At 48.4% G+C, this 11,746-nt stretch overlaps 1 protein-coding gene across 3 annotated transcripts in view; it reads right to left on the bottom strand.

Moving 5' to 3' along the window:
* Fhip1a (FHF complex subunit HOOK interacting protein 1A) overlaps nt 1-11,746 on the bottom strand; it is a 197,448-nt gene that overhangs the window by 87,658 nt on the left and 98,044 nt on the right. The window contains exon 1 of one of the 3 annotated variants that reach the window (XM_055596513.1): nt 3,731-3,772. The exons of the other annotated variants lie outside the window; for them this stretch is intronic. The gene's annotated coding sequence lies outside the window, so the exon portion shown is untranslated. Of the gene's footprint in view, nt 1-3,730; nt 3,773-11,746 lie in introns of those variants that run through there. 3 annotated transcript variants of the gene reach the window in all.

An 11,746-nucleotide genomic window follows, 5' to 3' on the forward strand; every position in this document is an offset into this window, starting at 1 on the left:
TGAAGTTAGACCACTTTGCGAGCCGGCCACGCGCCCGTGGAGGTCGGGGCAGATGTGTGGCCGAACGTGAAGTGTGTCTCAACAGCTCCTCTGCGGTGGCGGCCTTGTCCTGGGAAGCGGTAGAACGTTTAAGGGTGCGACCTGGGTGAAGGAAGCGGGTGACTGGGACGTGGGGCAGACATCTGACCCTCTAACCTGGCTCTGGCTCCAGCGAGCTCTCCCCTCCTGACCGCCATGGAGCCAGTCAGCTCACGCTTCTGCCCCTCCAGTCAAAAGCCCCTCCGTGCCACCCCTCCCTGCCATGAGGGGCTGTGTTCCCTGAATGAGGAGCTGGGACAAACCCTCTCCCCTCGCTGTTTCTGCCAGCTATTGTATCACCACCACAAAGTGAGAAGGAAGCAAAGGTCAGTTAACTTGTTTGTGTGTGTGTGTGTGTGTGTGTGTGTGTCTGTGTGTGTGAGGTCATATGCCAGGGTACAGGTCTGACAATCACAGGGCATAGAATGGTTCTTTTCTATCCGCCTTCAGGAGAGTTCCAGGAATCAAACTCAGCTCACCAGGTTTTCAGACAAGTGATCTCACCCACTGAGCCTGTCACCTCAACGTTCTTAATTTAACAAAGAAAAATAGCAAAATCACATCCTAAACAAAAGGTCAAATTCCCAAGTCCAGCTGAAGTACAGCAACAGTAACATTCTCCAGTGTCTTCCGAGCCCTTGGAGAAGAAGCCCCCACACAATGACGCAGTCTGCTGGGGAATGCAGTCAGCTGGCTCTGGCTGTAGACCTAAGAGAAACGGCCACTGCACACCTGCAGCTGTGAGGCAGCTCAAGTCCAGCAGGATAAATAGACAGAACTCACATGCTGGGGTGGGGGAGGTTCAGAAGAGAGGTGACTCATTTTCACAGAGCACTGCTTTAAAGGCTACTTTAATATCGCTGCTCAATAACCAGCAGAATTAATTTTATGCAGCTTATTTTCAGTCTGTGGCAGTCATAGCTCTAGTAATCACGAAGTTAATGTTTTGTCGGCTTCTGTCAAATAGACCAGTGGCTCTTGAAGCACAGCTCCGAGGCTCCTCACAGGACTTTCAGAGACTCTGTAAATTGTTTCAAGGACCTCATTTTAAGGGAAATGAAGATGAAGCTAGCAGGGACACATGTCTCCAATCCCAGCACTCGGAGGGCAGCAGCAAGAGGATCCGAGTTCAAGAGCAGCCTGTATACATACATAGTGAGACGCTAACTCCCAAAACAGAAACAAATAAGCAAACAAACAAATGATGAAGAAAAAGTGGAAGCAATCAAAGCGAACCAGCATAACGTGGCACACTGCAAAGATTTCTCCCAGCACACACAGCTCCTGCCCTACAGCTTCCCACAATCACATCACAGTGGCTTCAACACTACCTTCCATCTCTCCCACTTGGGACTTTCTTTGGGGATCTTATAAAACTATAAAATCTGACTTTAAAAAGAGACTATAGCTGGATAAAAATCAAATACCATTGCCTTTAACTGTGTTTCGTTTCTTTTATGTGTATGAGTGTTTTTGTGTGCATGTGTGCCTGTGTCCATGTGCCTGGCGCCCAAAGATGCCAGAAGGGGGCATTGGGTCCCCGGGAACCAGGGTTACAGAGAGCTGTGAGCCACTGCGTGGGTGCTGAGACCCCAGATCCTCTGAAAGAGCACTGAGCCATCTCCGTAGACCCTGAATGTTCCCTAAACATTTCTCTTTCCAAAAATTTCATCGTTAAGAGCAGAGCTGACTGCTTTGAAGGTTGGCTTCTTTTTGCCACAGACATCATTTTGTAGAATTCTAAGGCAGATTTGAGAGTGAGGCACACGGGCCTGTGATTCCAGCTACATGCCCACCAGCACGTGCACACCTAGCTGGGTACACAGGGCTGAGGACTAGCCACCAGCTGCTGACCTTTCAGCCCTGACGACAGAAAAGCCCTTGTGCAGTTTGCTGTGGACAGTAATGGAAGCTCCAGTTTCTGCTTCCGGGACCAGAATTTAGGCTTCCTACTTCTGCAAGAAATAACAGCCAAAGCTAAAATGACTTCTATGAAGACATTCCTCCGTCACAGGAAGGCTGGCCTCCTGGGGAGAAAGGCCCAGAGCAGCTGGAGATGGCCGCTAGCCCTCTTCTGCCTCCGCTTGTGCACGCCTGCTCTGCGGCAACGGGCACGGACGGGACGGTGCCAGGCTACCTGGACTTCTTTAATTGAACGTCACTAAACTAACATGTGTGACAACATCGTCACCAGAACAGAGGGACAAGAAAAACCTCAGAGACTGCTCTGAGCTAAGCTGCTGCAGACAGACTCACACGGTGCCTTCACTCTCCCAGAGGTGGAGCTGAGGCAGAAACAGGAGTCAAGCAGGCCAGGGCTCCTATTCCACCACAAAGAGAGCTGCACATTAGCTCCACTAACTTTCAAAAGCAAAGGAGTCCTGACTGCAGCTCAGACACAGGGCTCTGGTCTAGCACAGGTCAGGCCCTAGGCTTGACCCCTGGTACCACAAAAGTGAATAAAATGTACAAATAAATCAAGCGCACTGTGAAAGAAATGTGGAAGCAAATAGGAAACCTAGCACTTTTTGTTTCTTTTGCAAAGATAATTTTATGTGAAATTAGCCCAAACATCTGCAGAGCTTCACGCTGTCATCTACGCAGAACTGACGCTCAGACCCCACAGCACCTGAACGCGTGCTACCCGCAGCTTCTCTGGGGATCAGGTTATCACAGCTCCTAAGGCCAGGCGTGAAAACACTCAAATTACGCCCAAGGAGCCCTTAGCCAGGCACTTTACAGGAGCCAACATACTTCTCACTGAGGCGGATAAATGGTTGAAAACCCAACAAAGCAGTGGGCGTGGGAGTAGAATACGCAAAAATAGGAAGTGGCGTCAGGTCCAAGAATTGCTCTCAGGACAGTAATGTGGCAGCCAGAAACTGTACCGGGCACTTACAGCCCCTCAAGAACACATGCAAAATGGCCCGAACCTCAGAAACCACTGCCCCCCCCCCCGTTCCTCGTTCTCTGGGCTTCTTGTATTGCTTTAGGGGGCAGGGAGAAAAACCAGGGAGCCAAGTACATATACCACAGACTTGACAACACTCTTCAGAGCAGCTCCCCCGGAGAAGCTTCACAAACAGGAACTCTGCACAGCAAGGTCGTACCAGATCCCATGTACATCGTATGTGCATATATTACCAGTCTTCATACCACATGTGAAGACTCTAAAGCAAGGAAGTCACCAAGGATGGCTCAGATTTTACCATTAAAGAAACATGACACTGTTTCTAAACTATTTTACACTCACTCCTATAAATATAGTATTAAAAACACTGCCGATTAGAAATTCAGTAATAGACAGGATGCTCTGCTGAGACATTGTTCCAAAGGAAGGGAAAGAAAACAAACATGAGCATCTGGGTTTCAGGGACTAGCATTCATCTGATAAATGAACAGGGAAATCTGCAGCGATAAATTCCAGCTAGTCTATAGCGTCCCTCTGTGAGGGATAATAAAGAGAATTTTCATTTCAAATCTGGCCATATCCAAACATGTAGTTTTGAGCTTCCAAAACTACGTTTCTCATATCTAAAGATGGGTTAAGTCTGAGTATTTAGTTAGTATCAGAGAGTATGGCATATAAATATATTGTTTATTGAAATAATAGAGGGATTGTCTTCAGAACTTACACAACCTCTTTTATTACCTGTTTTGAGACTTTCATCCATAAGATACAGAAACAAGTAAAAGAACTGCTGGAAATATTTCACACGATTCCATCACAGGCACGGCTTTCTTCTAATATAATCAGTATTCTATATTTATTGCCTGTAAAAAACCATAATTACTCTTTGATTTGATCAAAATTACTAGGTGAGTTGAGCAACTGAATCAGCCACCCAGACTATGGAGTAATTAGTCAAATCAGCGGTCTGTCAGCGTGACTAACGCTTCCGGAATCGTGGATTAGACTCTACAACACTACAATCCTTCCAGGTCTGGTCCAAAACCTGGGCTGGGCTTGTTTCACACACAGACTAGTTTCTTCATGATTTGATTTAGTCTGTACACCTGTGAGCTTTTCCTTCCCTTCAAGGCAAGAAAGGAGAGTGACGACACATGCCAGTGTACAGAATTCAGTGAGATCTGATGTTCTTGTTTCAGGGGGAAGAGTGAAAGGACGAGGAGGAAGAGAGGGTTGTTTTGTTACCAGATTAGAGGGATGAGGTCAAGGAAAAGGAAACAAAAATGGTTTCTTACCAATCAAGCCACTTCTCAGAACTTCAGATTCCATCAGAGGCCACAGTCCTGTTGACCCGGTGCCAAATGGGTCTAAAATGTTCTTACCCAAGGAGAGCGTGTTTTGGAAAGAGCGAGGAAAGCAATATATTTAAAGGCTAGGGAAATTTTTCTTCCATTTTCTAGGGTCAGGGAAACATCTATCACACGGACACACCAACACCTTACAGAACAGAAGATCAGAGGCTCTCCGTAAGATCAGAGAGCCTGCGCCTCTGGGGCCTAAAGCACGTGTGTGAACAATCCTCTGTGACTCCTGTCCTCACTGCCTCATACAGTCATGGGAGAACCAGAAAGCAGAACGTGCCAGCCCCCAAAATATGATTAGAAAATAATTAATTCTAATCTGGCTCTCTCCCTGGAAAAAGAATTTTTTCAAAGTCATTAAATAGGATAATTAGATAATGAAGGTTTTAAAAAAAAACTGTTCACACTCAGAAAATAGTTACAAACTTCTCAGAAGTAACTGGACACATTTAAGTGACATCCTAAGGTCTCATTCCTCTTCACTCAGCTGTCTCCCATGGCAGCCCTGCCCTTGGCCCAGGCCTTCTGAAGCGCGGGGAGCCTATCTTTTCCTACCCCTGAGTTGACTCCATGACTCCTCACAGTGTCTCAGTGTCTCCTCACAGCGGTAGACCTACAGCTAACAGTAACTGCCCCACTGGGGAAATGTTTGCTCCAGTAAATGGCAATGGCCGCCAGGGAGAAGGGCTGCCATTCACTGAGCGTGTGCTCTATGCCAGACACCGGCCAACATTGTCACTTCACCGTCACAGCCACCGAGCAAGGTGGGACTGCCTCTCCCACTTCACAGAAGCCAGAACCAGAGCTTCAGGAAGGCATTGCTGGCAGGATGAAGGTCAGTGCTGGGAGGAGAGAGGGAGAAGACGAGGTCTGCCGCTGTGGCTGGAAGCTTTGAACGGCTTCGCCAAAAGCAGCTCCTCGGTCAGTCCTGACACTTAGTGTGTGAGTTAACACAGAGCTGAGAGGGACACAACGAACCCCTCACACAAGTCAGTGAGAAGTGTGTGGGCACACACAGAAGTGGATTCTCTCCCTCTCCTTCTCTGCACGTGTCTTGGTTGGAGGAGCTTGCCGCTGTCTCTCTTCTAGAAGCTGCTCTCGGATGGATACCTGAGGCATCCCAAATCCGTAACTAGGAGCATATGAGGATGGCTTATCCAGAACAATTGTGAAAGACCGTCGCCACGCCTTCAGAGGCCCAGCCCAGGTCTTTGGACTTTACGGCTGGGAATGGACACCTTCTGCCCAGGCCAGGGAGAGAGTCAGAGCACAGTCCTACTCACAAATACCCACCTGAGACCCCCATCAGTCACCTAAGGGACAACACATCTGAGGCGTCTAAGGACAGCCAGGAAGGGAAAGGTTTTAAGTATTATTTTAAACGATACAAGCCGTCAGACGTGGAGCAAACTCCACCTCCCGCTAAGGAAACTGACAAATGCAATTCAAGACTGCTCCAATATGCAAAACCGATGTTTTCCAACACTCGGCCTTTTATAGTTCAGGTTGACTACCACACTACCTCAGGAAGTAACAAGGCTTTGTGCTACCTAAAGCTCTGCCTATTTACATTTCCACTGGCTAATTTATAAATACATAAATAGCAACAACGTCAAGAACAAGAGGAATAAACTAAGCCGGTTTGGATGCAAGTGTAGCTTAACGACAGAATAGCGCTGTGCCTGTGGATGCCACTTGTACAGACTGCAACCAAAGACCTGTTGTTCTTGGCAACTCTTCGAAAGACAAAATAGCACTAAACAATGACTCCACTTACAAAGGCCAGGCCCGTAAGTCTCCCCTGGTTCCTGAATAGAAATAATCCGCTCTAACTGAAAAGAGTAAGGAAATATTTTGCCTCCACAATTGTAGTCAATTTTCATCGGTAATAAAAGTGAGACATACATTTTACATGTTTCCAGCCTTGAAACTGTATCCTTTTAACGGCTCCAGATGACCACAATGGCACGGAGACATTGGACACCTATGTCACTGCGTCCACTTTCACCCCGCATCACAACCAAAAATGTCAGTCCATACTGTGTGGCTCTCCCCAGGAAGTGGTCCTGCCCTTCTGGGTCTACAGAGCAGAGTTACACCAAGGGGGTGGCTCGGAGAACCTGTTCCGAGGCAGAGGATCAAGCCCAGTCCACCTCCATGTTTAGCCCCACGCCACAAAGAAACCTACAAAGAGAAAGCACTGAGCATGTTAAGGGTGCCAATGCCTGTCTTGGGGGACAGCCACGTTTCAGGTCCCACACTTGCTATATGATCTGTTAAACACTGACACTCTAGGTAGGAACATTTAGTCAGCAGAGGATTTCATCCTCTTGTTAATTCTTCCTTTGTGTCAGATACACACGCAGCTCAGGACTCATGGGTCTACAGGAGAAGGTCTGTTGTGCCGCCTTATAGAGGAGAAAGTACGGCCACAGAGAGCAGGGGTCAACTGACACCTGGCCCCAAGAACACCTTCCTCCGGCGCCCAGGCTCCATCATGGGGCCATCCTGCAGGTAGCAGTGACAGCCGCATTGAAAGGCCCAGGAAGTACTGTGGGCAGAAGGGTAACAGGCCAGAGAGTTGATCTCCGGTGCACTGGGCAGACTCTCAGAGAGCTCTGAGAAAACAGGACAAAGGGGAATGTAAAGAAATTAGCCCAGGGCTGAAGAGATGTGTCAGAGGTTAAGAGCACTGTCTGCTCTTCCAGGGGTCCTAAGTTCAATTCCCAGCAACCACATGGTGGCTCACAACCATCTATAATGAGATCAGGTGCCCTCTTCTGGTATGAAGTTGTATGTGCAGACAGAATATTATATACATAATAAATAAATCTAAGGAAGGAAGGAAGGAAGGAAAGGAAGGAAAGGAAGGAAGGAAGGAAGGAAGGAAGGAAGGAAGGAAGGAAGGAAGGAAGGGGGGAGGGAGGGAGGGAGGGAAGGGAGGGAGGGAGGGAGGGAGGAAGGAAGGAAGGAAGGAATTAGCCCAACACACACAGACAGGCACTGGGAAAAGAGGAGACCTGTCCTTTGGTTCTTTGTCAATTGGATACAAGCAAGGGCCATTGAGGAAAAGGAACTCAATTGAGTAATGGCCTATGGCAGGCTGGTGAGACACTTGTGGACTGATGATTGATGTGGGAGAGCCCAGCCCACTGTGGGCGGTGCCACTGCTAGGCAGGCCAGCGTAGGAAAGCCAGCTGAAAGAGCTGAGGAGCCAGCCAGCAGCCAGGTCTCCACAGCTGCTGCTTCAGCTCCTGCCTCCGGCTTCCTGCCGTGGCATCCCCCAAAGGTGGGCTTCACCCCCCCAGGCACACAAGCCCCCATTTCCCAGGCCGCTGCGGCCAGCCTCCTGTTTAGCACAGCAACAGGAACCAGAAGAAGAAGAGAACAGTTTATAAAATTCGCTTGTGCTGATGAGAGCCAGGAGAGAACACAGAGCCGGGCAAACGTAATTTGAAGGGGAACTAAGAGAGCTTGCAAACGCCTAATCCTAGGAGCAGGGAGGGGAGGGCCATCTCACCTCTCAACCCACTGAGCGCCAAGTTTATTTCCATCTTTATTTCTGTGCATTTTGTCCAATGTGCTGTGCAATTACTTGGTTTAAAAGACACTTCACTTAGGCCTAACAGTAAACCGAGAGAAAGCAGCATCCAGCCCCGTGTCGCCTTCCAGTGACGCCTGGAGTGTGCTGGAGTGGGCGTCAGCGACAGAGGGTGGAGCAGCCGGGCTGGAGGCTAGTCCTGACAGACAGAGCCTGCCTTCTGACATTTCCAGGGCCAGCCCACTCTCCTCCTGTTTTAAGAGGCAGCCCTGGCGTGCCAATGTGTGATCGATCTAGGCAGTGCTCTGAGATGAGGAAAACAGTGAGCCAAAGTCCTGGGCGCTCCGAGGGCCCCTCCTGGACAAAACAATGCTGCACGCCAGGCTGCCCTCAGCTTCGACAGCCTTGCCCACTAAACGGACGAAGCCCGACCTTCCCCGGCATGCAGGAACTTAACCAATATTACTGGATGGTGGTGTCACACATGCGAGTGTCACCAGAACATGCTCTCTCAGTGGAAAAGAGGAAACAGGGCTGTAGCAGGTATGTGCAGTGGCTGAAGTCCAATTACCAGCTCGGGCTGGCACTCTCCATCACGCCAGCATTAGCACCTGCTTTACTAACAGGGCTGCCAGCGCTTCTCCTCAGTCAGGGCTATTAGCAAATACAGGTCTGTAGAGGCCAGCAAGGGCTCCCTTCAGTCAACAAATATTCCTGGACGTTTTCTACTCACCGGTAATAAAGGATTGTCTAGTCTTTTGTTGGTGGTGCAACAGAGTCTTAAAACCAGTTTGTACGGTGCAAGAGAGTCCTAAAGCCAGTTCGTATGGGGGACAGCCTTGATGGGAGAAGAATCCAGGGGCAAAAAAAAGTGACATTGAGCTCCATCTTACAGCCTGCCACACACAAATGCAGCCAACTGACTGGATAGCTTCAGGGGTGCCGAGATAGCCAAAGCAGGGTTATTCATCTGCACGTCTTTCACAGATTCAGGCCAAAGTCAACACACTATGAAGAAAACCTTCTATGGTTGTTTATCCAAATTGTCTTGCCTGCTTTGACTTGAACATCACTGCCTTGAGGGAACCTGAGCCAGAGAGACCCAGGACGCCATGCTCACGAAGCCCTGGGTTGAGACTGGGCCAGGGAGAGGGTGGGGCAGACGCCCTGATCAGTCAGACCTGTCTCTGAGCAGGGAGGCAGGCAAAGAACGCGGGCGTGTAGAACAGAGGCAGTGTGAGAGCACCAGGACGGCTGCTCACTTAAGGAGCAGCTATTCTGCTAGTCTCACCACCAAAATCGTCCATAAAACTATCAGTTCATGGGTACTAACAGTTTGCTGTCTCAACTGTATGGCTACTGAATACTTTGAAAACCCTTGAACTTGAAACCTACGTTCTTCTACATCATCTAATATCAAACATATCATTTATATGAGAAATTCTTCATGGGGAAGGAAAACATTGAATTTTCCATTTTGCTATGTATAAGTACTTGTATTTAAGTACTTAAAACATTAACTATTCATTTTATACTATAGATGTAATATGGTATAAAATGAAATAAATTTTCCATTTTACTAACTGCATAATTACTCATATTTAAGTATTTAAAATATTAAAACTATTCATCTTATACTACATATAACTATGGTATAAAATAAAACAGTCAAACAAAATTTCAAAGAGAATTTCCTTAACATTGTTTTAGACATTGCTATCGGTTGACTGTTCAGTTCTTTAGCAACAACTTTGTGGGGCAGAGCCTTTACAGACATCTAACTACAGTGAGATGGTGACCGGTGGGTTAAGCAACTGTGCCGTTTAAGGCACAAAGATCTTTAAAAATAACACATATGTGTAGCTTAAATGTTTTATCATGAAAAATAAAAAGCAAATATGTGTTTCAATGCTATCACACACACCAATGACACTTCTTCAAGCACAGGCCTATTGATTGACATTTATTTGTCTTTCTTGCATTAGCTATACTCATAAATGGTCTAATCGATAACGCCCTACTTGGGCTGCCAGAGACTAGGGAAAACTCAGGGAGAATCAGCTTCAGTGTAAACGTTTCTGTGCTCTGTTTACCTGCTTGTTATTGTGGCGTGGGCACCTAAAGCCAAGCCTTGCCCATCACCCCTGAACCCCCTTTCCACACATTAAGCATCTTTTGCAATCATCTAGAGTTGTGGCTTCTGTATCCAGTGTGACAGCTGCCGTGTCATACAGCCCCACCTCTATTCTCTCCAGAGAACACAACCTGACAGAAATAAGCGGCTCCCTTTCCACACACACAGGAATCCATTTGTGAGTTATGGAGGGAGAGCATGCATCACTGCAGCTCTGCGCACTCATCAGCAATACGAGGAAACTGCAGCTCTGAGAGTTGGGGGGACTCGCCATCCGGGCAGCTCACTGCAGGGAGTGCGCCTTCCTATGTGAGGTGTTTCCAGAGGGAGCAGCACACACTGCGATCAGGGGTTCCCCCAGTGGGCTAGGACACCGTCATTGTATATACAGAGAAGCCGGTTGTTTCCCCTCTGGAGGATGTGAGCAGAGCCTCTGAGGAAGGGCACGCCCGTCTTCCTGCCACATTGCTCAGTGGAGAAGTGTGGTGGGGCTCTTCAGGAAGGAAGAATGCCCTGCTCCCATTTACCTTCAGGTCATCCTGAGAGTCTAATTCACAGTGGTTACAGCATGAGAGAAGCCCTAATGGACAGGCTGGCAGAAAAAATGACCAGCCTAGAACAGCCTGCTTACAAGACAGTCCCACAGACACATTTGCAAATGAGTCTTCCTCCTGAGTCTCTTCTGGACATTCTTAAGGATGCTCCAAGCAGGCGGGCAGAAGGCCGCATCCAGCCACAGGTTTACCTTCTATAACTTTCCTTTGCATTTGGGGACCTTCCGGCACAGTGACTATGTTACTGACTCCACCATCCGTGTGGTCACCTGACCCTAGGAGTCATGACGCTGACCTGGCGGCATCTCCACAACTGTTATCGCTTCATGTAGGACAGAACCCAGATAATCTTACAGGAGAGATCTCACAGAGAAGGTATCCACCTTAACAGAAATCACTACCTCATCACTATAGAAAGACTGAAGTTCGTTGCCATGGAGAAGCAGGTATGACTTAGGGTGGCTACAACAGTCTTTAGGGCCACTGAGGTGGCTCAGCTGGGGAAGGTGCTTTCTGCGTGAGCCTCGAAGCCTGAGCCCCAGGACCCACATAAAGGTGGAAGGGAAACAAACAACTCCCCAGAGTTGCCTTCTGATCTCCACATGTGCACACACGCACCCTGTGGGCCTGAGGCCTGCACACACGCACGCGCACACACAATCTTTTAGTTAGCATTCCTAAAAACAATATGGACAGTCTTGCCGAAACGCATGCCCTCAGGAGCTGATCCCTTCCAGTCTGAGTCTGTAAGTGTGAGGATGGAGGCCCAGAAATGTGTGGTAACAAGCATTCCAGGTGACAGGATACCAAGCCCTCCGTCATCCAGGTGACAGGATACCAAGCCCTCTGTCAAGGACTTTTCACACAGTGACTTCATCCTTGGAGCAGTCCTACAAGGCAGGAACTAACATTCAGTGCGAGTGAAGCAGCTGGAGGGGAGGACTCAGAAAGCTGATTGTGCCTATAAAGCTATGCAAGGGAGGAGGCAGGGTGAAAAGCCTTCTCCATAAATAGTTCCCATGTGGAGTGTGTTCTCCACAGGTACATCTATCCCAGCCTGTTACACACACACACACACTCAACGTGTTCTCCACAGGCACAGGGCCCACGGCAGCCTGTTACACACACACACTCAGCGTGTTCTCCACAGGCACAGGGGCCCACAGC

This window comes from Psammomys obesus, unplaced genomic scaffold (assembly GCF_907164565.1).
Source record: "Psammomys obesus unplaced genomic scaffold, mPsaObe1.curated_primary_1811, whole genome shotgun sequence".
NCBI lineage: Eukaryota > Metazoa > Chordata > Mammalia > Rodentia > Muridae > Psammomys > Psammomys obesus.